A 7,290-nucleotide genomic window follows, 5' to 3' on the forward strand; every position below is an offset into this window, starting at 1 on the left:
GGCTGTGTTGCAAAAGGTCTGTTAAATGCGGTACACAGTAAGTTCAAGCGTATTCGGCGTGTCCTGTGGAGCAGCCATGTAGAGCGCTCCCCTGGGTGGGGCTGTGACTCATTCCCCCAGTGTAGGTTCCAGGTTGGGATGCGGAGTTGAGCTCCGGGCAGCCACGAGTTCTGGGTGGAACCCTGGAGTGAGCGAGGAGAGGAGAGGGGCTGGCGCCACTGCTGGAATGGAGCGGCTCCCTCTACTGGCGAACTCGAGGAATCACCGGGTGTTTCCATGTATCTGTGTGTCACTGTGTCACGAGGAGTGTCACAGGTGTGTCAGCGACTGTCGGTGGAAGGTGCCGGCACGGGTATAGGTGTGTGAGGGTGCCTGTTCCTGGCGCAGGGTGGGTGTGCCAGCGCCACGCGGTCCTGGCTCTGGAACCACAGAGTGTACACACACAAGCACACCATGTAATACAATTTACTTTGGGGACTGGAGGCGGGGGTGGGGGGTGGGGGGGCGGCGCTAGGGAGGCTGATTATCTGAGATTACTTCGCGAGGTGATTAGGACGCAAGGATCCTCCAGCTGGAACATCTCACCGACCTCATGCAGGTGGGAGGGATTCAGGACTGAAGAACAGTTCCCAGGAAGGGACTCTAATCCCCTAAAGCAACTAAGGACCCAAGAAAGGGTTAACTTTGAGCCCTACAGTGACTTCAATCATTGGCTCAGAGCACTGTCAGTCAGAGTTCTGGGGGCGGGGTTTTCGGGGCCGCCTTCGGACTGCCCAGGGCCCCTCACTTGCCCCTCGACCCCCACATCATTTCACTTCTGGGCTGCGCCCGCACCCCCATCTTGGTGGAGACACCTGCCTGGGCCTGGAGGAGGAGCGGATCCGGGCATCCTGGCTTCCCCACTCACTCCAGCTGCCTGGCTTCCTGATAGATGGTGATTATTATATAATAGACCTGCTGGACAGAACCGTGCCAGCGACTCGGAACACTTTGCCCCCTCCTCGAAGCGTGCCCCAAAAGACCTGGCACCAGCCGCCCAGAGTCCGCTGTCCAGCTCTGCCGGCGCCCCCAGCACCACCCCCATCCCGGGGCGGGAGACCCCTGGGCCACCTTCACCGGTGGACCTGGGGCCACGTCTTGGGATGGGGCGGGCGCCAGGCTGGGAGTCGGGCGGGCGCCCAGCAGGTCTCAGTGTCGGCCTGCGGAGTTTGGCTTTACCAGCGCCTCGCCAGGAATATGGGACCCACCTGGCCCCTCCAACCTGAACTTGGAACTTGGGAACCAATAGAGGTGGGGATAGGGGGCGCAGGGGCCAGGATCGGAAAGGGAAAGAAGTTTGGGAAAGGTGCGGGGGCAGGAAAAAGGAGGCTGGGAGAGGGGGCCGGCGGGGGCAGTGGGGGAGGGACTCTTATCCTGACAGGGCTCCCGCCTTCCCCGACTGGAGGGTTTGGAAAAACTGAGCAGGCAGCCAAGGCTTGGCTGGAAATCCTGCAGCCCACCCTCCTGGGGACACAAAGCTGGAGGGCGGAGGCAGGGCGGGGGAAGAGAGCACGACCCCGGGGAGGGCAGGGCCTCTTTTGGGGCTGGGGGCCCAGGGGCCAGGTCCCTGGGGAGGGGGTTCCTGGCGCTGTCTCCCTGCAGTCTGCTTCCCCCTTCTTCTCTTTCCCCCCCTCTTCTCCCCCCCTCCTCCCTCTCCCCGGCTCCAGTCTTGCAGATTGCGGGCAGACTTAACTCCTTCCGCGCCAGCCTGGTGGACTCCGAGGTGGTGACGCTGGGAGGGAGGGAAGGAGGGAGGGACTCCGGACCCCACTCCCACCACTGTTTAACACCTTGTGGCCCGGAATGCAATCTCGGGATTTGGGCTGGTCAGAGCCCTGGAAGGCTGGCTGCCTCGTACTCGAGGAGAGACGCACAAAACCCGGCACCTGAGAGCGGCGTGGTCCGGCCCATTCTGCTGCCAAATCTTAATTGTCTACGCTCCCGCCACCCCAGTCCTCTGTGTCTCTCCCTCCACTCTTTGGCCACCCTCCCCCCACCACTAGTCGTTACAAAGGTCCCTGCCAGACGGAAGGCTGCGGAGAACCCGGAAGTCTGGCTTCTGCGGCTGCCCCAGCATTCTCTGAGTCCCCGGTGAGGCCCAGCGCAGGTGACCACAACCCTTGCCTCTTTTGCCTCCAGAGGGCTCCTTCACCTTTCTGCGGAGATGGCTCCCCACCTGAGGCAGGGAATGCTAGCCTCCGCCAGCTCCGGCTAGGACAGGGCCCCGAGTAGCTGGAAACCCTGATTTCGCCTCCACCTTAGCCCCTTTCTTGGGCAACACCCCCTCCACCATCAGATTTGCCTTCCAATTCTCTGAATGACTGCCTGAGGGAAGTAACCCAGGCTGGGCAGGAAGGGGTTAACGGGGCTACCCGACACCGTGTGAGAGCCAGGTGAGGCACCGCCCATCTTGGCCTTGGGGGGGGGGGGGGGGGGTTTGGGGGGGGTGGGGGGGGTGGGGGGGGGAGGTGGAGGGACACTGACCTAAGGGCTGCTTTTTTTTTTGCCCCCTGGTGGCTAGATCTGGCGTAGCGGCGCAAGCTATGCTCAGGTGGGGATGGGTGGAAGAAGGACTTTGGAGACAAGAGTACTCCTCCGGAAGGAACAGCACTTCCCGAGGTAAAGAGAATCCTCTGGGAAGGCTCGTGGAAGGAGGGAGCTCCCACAATGCCTGCCCTGTCACCCCCACTCAGCAGGCTGCCTCAGCCACTTCCAGATCTTTGCCTGAGGGGACTCTACTTGTGGGGCCCAGGTGCCCAGGGGGGCTGGGGTAGGGGGGAGAAAGACCTAGCCCTGTCCTCCCAGGGTCTCAGCCTAACAGAGGGGATCAATTGAAGGAAGCTGCTCCTCACCTTCTTTTTCTTTCTGTGCCCCCAGCCTTCCCAGAAGGCCCATTCCCTCCAGACCCCAACATCAAATTCAAACCTGTAGCCAGGCTTCAGAGCTCCCACCAGCTACCCCGCCGCACTTCAGCTTTCCCTCCCTCCAGCCAAGCTGCCCTCTGGTTTCTCCTCATAAAAGAACCCCTCCTGAGGGATTCGAGGTGCTCACAACCACTTCCCTTTCTCCCGCTCAGGGCTGAGACCCTTCTTCCCCTCCACCCGGGAAGCCCTCCCAGGTTATTGAAGGCCATGCTCTCGCAGGCTTCCTTCCTTCCTTCTTTGTTTTTCCTTTCAGTGGCCTTACTTCCCTCCTTCTCACCATTTCCCATTAGACTTCCTTTTAGTGTGGGCGGTTCACCCAAACAGGGACAATTCTGTCCTCCTTTCAGGCTGTGACGCCTGCCTCAACATTTGCCTTTTCCTCCTGGAATACTCCTCTGACCAACCCCATGTACTTATTCATCCAAAAACTATTTCTGAGAACCTACTATGCGCCGGGCACTGGACAAAACAGTAGGTATATGTCGGTGAACAAGACAGATGTGGTCCTTGCCCTCAGAGCCTGCAGTCTAGGTGGGGACAGACAAGCGAACGAGTGATTTCAATTCAGTGTCATGAAGCCTTGGGGAGCACTTCAGAGAGACCCCTATTCTGGACTTGGGAGTCTGGAAAGTTTCCTGCAAACCCCAGGAGCAACATCTGAGCTGAGACTTATGCCCGCCTAAGGTGTGACTGTCCAGGCAGATAGTACGTCTTCCTGGAGCCCTAAGATGGACCAGGATCCCAGCAAGGGACCTCACCAGATGTTACAAGGGAGGAGGGAGGGATCTTTAAGCCTGCTTTCCCAAACAACCCATTTCTTTTCTTTTTGTTTTTTTTTTTATTTTTATTTTTTAAGATTTTATTTATTTATTTGACAGAGAGAGACATAGCGAGAGAGGGAACACAAGCAGGGAGAGTGGGAGAGGGAGAAGCAGGCTTCCCGCTGAGCAGGGAGCCCGATGCGGGGCTCAATCCCAGGACCCCGGGATCATGACCTGAGCCGAAGGCAGACGCTTAACGACTGAGCCACCTAGGCGCCCCTTCTTTTTGTTTTTTATTTTATTTTATTTTATTTTTATTTTATTTTATTTTATTTTTTTTAAAGATTTTATTTATTTATTTGAGAGAGAGAGAGAGAGCACATGAGAGGGGGAGGGCCAGAGGGAGAAGCAGACTCCCCGCTGAGCAGGGAGCCCGATGCGGGACTCGATCCTGGGACTCCAGGATCATGACCTGAGCCGAAGGCAGTCGCTTAACCAACTGAGCCACCCAGGCGCCCTTCTTTTTGTTTTTTAAAGATTTTATTTTTTAAGTAATCTCTACACCCAACATGGGGCTCAAACCCACAACCCCGAAATCAAGAGTCACATGCTCTGCTGACTGAGCCAGCCAGGTACCCCCCTGCCCCCAAACAATCCATTTCTAATAAATTCCCCAAGCCCCAAAAGAAAGAAGACTGACCTGAGAGTCAAGAGTATGTGACCCTGGCCTAGTCACATGTGACCCCGGCCTAGTCACACCCTGTCTCGGGCCCTTAGTTTTTTCAAATGTAAACCAAAAGGGTTGGATGAGTTTTTCTTCAGGCTCTTTATCCGGAAGATATTAAAGAGCAGGCTTGGTTAGTTGGGAGAGAAACACTCACCTCTGTGGTGAGCTTCGGGAGGGGAGAGTGGCATTCAGAAGCCCGGGAGAGGCTACCAGAGGCAGGGGCGCAGAGAAAGCCACATGTCACCTCCTACCCCTCACCGTGCCTGGCAGTTCTGAGTCCTGGGAACATTTTAATTTCTGCCATCAACTGGCCGCAAGAGCCTTTCTGAGATTGTGCTGGGAGGGGAGAGCATGGGGACAAGCACTCACAGGATACACTTAGTTACTGCATTAATTTGCTCTAATACAGAACACTAGAGAGCTTTTGTTTTTAAGAGAATATTCACAGGTGGGGGCGCCTGGGTGGCTCCGTCGGTTAAGCCTCCCACTCGGTTTCGGGCTCAGGTCATGATCTCGGGGTCCTGAGATTGAGCCCCGTGTCAGCTCCCTGCTCAGTGCAGAGTCTGCTTAAGACTCTCTCTCCCTCTCCCTCTGCCCCTCCTCCCCCCCCCCAAAAAAAGACTCTTCACAGGTGAGGAAACTGAGGCCCAGGGTGGTCATAAGATGGTGGCTGGTGAGTGATGGCTGGCAGTGTTGCCCAGGCCTCCCGATTCCCAGTCCAGAACCTTCCCACCACACCACTGCAGTGCTCACTTCCAACTTTCCATTGGACTTCTTCCTGTGTCTGGCTCATTTCCCTGCGAGGCCACGAGATCTGGGAAGGCAGGCTTGGCCTCCTTATCTGGACATCCCGCAGAGCCTGGTGCAGGGCTCTGAACACAGGGAGGGCTGCTCAGCTGCCCCAGGCCCGTAGGCCGCCCTCTTCTCTCTCATCAGGACTCTCTTTATATGCAGGTAGCTCTCTGGCCCAGTGGAAAAATGCCATCCCTGGATTGTGGACAAATCCCCGAGACCGGCGTAGTCCCAGTCCCAGCCAGGCCTCAAACCTGCTCTGTGACTTCGAGCAAGCTGATGGACCTTCCTGGGGCTCATGTTCCCCATCTGTCAAGACCCATAACCAATTCTAACGGCTAGGGCATTTGGAACTTGAAGTCCCAGATTAGGAGATGGTTTTACAAGACATACCTCTGAGGTGAGAGAAGAAGCCTAACGTTCCAGTCCTTTTGGCAGAATCTCACGGCCTCGGGACCACATCTGCTCCGTCTGCTGGGACCGGGGTCCTGCCTCATGGGGTGCCTACACCCTGGCACTATGCTGGATCCCGCGGAAGTTGCAGGATATGAAACCTGAATATATTCTGGGATCCCGCGACCCAAATAATTTCCCACCACCAAAAATCATTTCAAAAAGGAATCCCAACGTTTAGTTGTATCTCCTGATGATCCAATTTGTAACCTGCGGCACCACTTGTTAAAATTCCCTTTCCTCTTCTGTTCCGCACACCTTGTAGCGGCTGACTCACTCTCCACCCGGCTCTGTTCTCTGTAGTCCACACAGCTCTCATCCCCTTATCATATGGACTGGCTTAGCCTGTCAGGCTTCATTATTTTCCTTTCACCCATCACCCAGATTCTCCTTTCACCCATTACCCAGATTCTCCCTAACACACCAGAAAGCTGCCTGGCTCCTGCCTCTTTTCTCTCACCTGCTATTCTCCCAGTTTTGTATCACAAAAGCTCTGGAACTGAGCAAGCCAAGACAAGATTTCCAACAACAGGTGAAGGATAAAATTATCTTGGGGGTGAGGGGAGGGGAGACAGAGGGAGGCTGAGAAGATGAATCAGTGATGAATAAGTTTTGATCCTGTAACAGATACGACAGGCACCTGCCCTCAAGGAGCTCATAAGGTGGCGACAGTTAAAACACAATAAAAGATGCTAAATAATGAAAAGATGTGGACTTGATGTAATCAGCGCAGGTTGCATCCTCAGGGAGCCCTGTGGAGAAAGAGGAGACTGACCTCAGGTCCAGGGGAGCACAAGGGTTTGGTGAGGGGCACAGAAAGAACAAAAGCAGGAGGAATCACAAATCTTGGTGGGAAGGGGCCTCAACGAAGACCAACTACCTGTTTCAGGATCTTTCTGCCGCAACCCCCACCCCCGCACCATCAACACCCCTGGCAAGCAGTGTGTCACCATCTTTTTGAACACCTTCAGGAGTGGGGAGCTTACCAAACCCCCAAGGCAGCCCGTTCCATTTATGAACATTTGTGGGGGTGTTTTAATTAAAGTTTTATTTAACCTAAGTTCTAGGCCCACCATGGGGCTTGAACTCATGACCCTGAGACCAAGAGTCACATGTTCTACTGACTCAGCCAGCCAGGTACCCCAATGAATGAACATTTGTTTTTCCTTCCTTTGATCTGACCTCTGTCTCCCAGTGGTCTCCACTTGTTAGTCCACACACTACCTCCTGGGGTCACACGATGTGAGTCTAATTCTTCCTCCCCATGATAGCCCTTCACATATTTGAGCTTTAATGACTCCTGACTCTTCTCCTCCTCTCCAGCCTAAACATTCCCAGTTCACCAAACAGTCACTGCTGTGACAACACCTGGCCAACTCAGAGTAAAGCAAGACTATCAATCCCCTTCTTTATTCCAAATACTATATCTCTATTAATATGGCCTAAAATTGAATTTACTTTTGGCAACCATATTATGCTGATGACTTGGACTGAACTTACTAAACTCCTTAATTCTGTGATTCTGTTTCACCTGAATTGTTTCTTTCTTTCTTTCTTTCTTTCTTTCTTTCTTTCTTTCTTTCTTTCTTTCTTT

The 7,290-nt window shown here is 54.7% G+C and overlaps 1 long non-coding RNA gene across 2 annotated transcripts; it reads left to right on the forward strand.

The window, feature by feature from the left end:
- The first annotated feature begins 810 nt into the window (after nucleotides 1-810).
- Nucleotides 811-6,690, forward strand: LOC116646964. Of its 2 annotated transcripts, none has more exons than XR_004302241.1 (3): nucleotides 811-934; nucleotides 2,561-2,658; nucleotides 5,406-6,690. It is a non-coding gene; the product is annotated as an uncharacterized LOC116646964 (long non-coding RNA). The 2 variants fall into 2 exon arrangements; XR_004302240.1 differs by lacking the exon at nucleotides 811-934 and adding an exon at nucleotides 983-1,290.
- The last annotated feature ends 600 nt before the right edge of the window (nucleotides 6,691-7,290 follow it).

This window comes from Phoca vitulina, unplaced genomic scaffold (genome assembly GCF_004348235.1).
Source record: "Phoca vitulina isolate PV1807 unplaced genomic scaffold, GSC_HSeal_1.0 scaffold38, whole genome shotgun sequence".
NCBI lineage: Eukaryota > Metazoa > Chordata > Mammalia > Carnivora > Phocidae > Phoca > Phoca vitulina.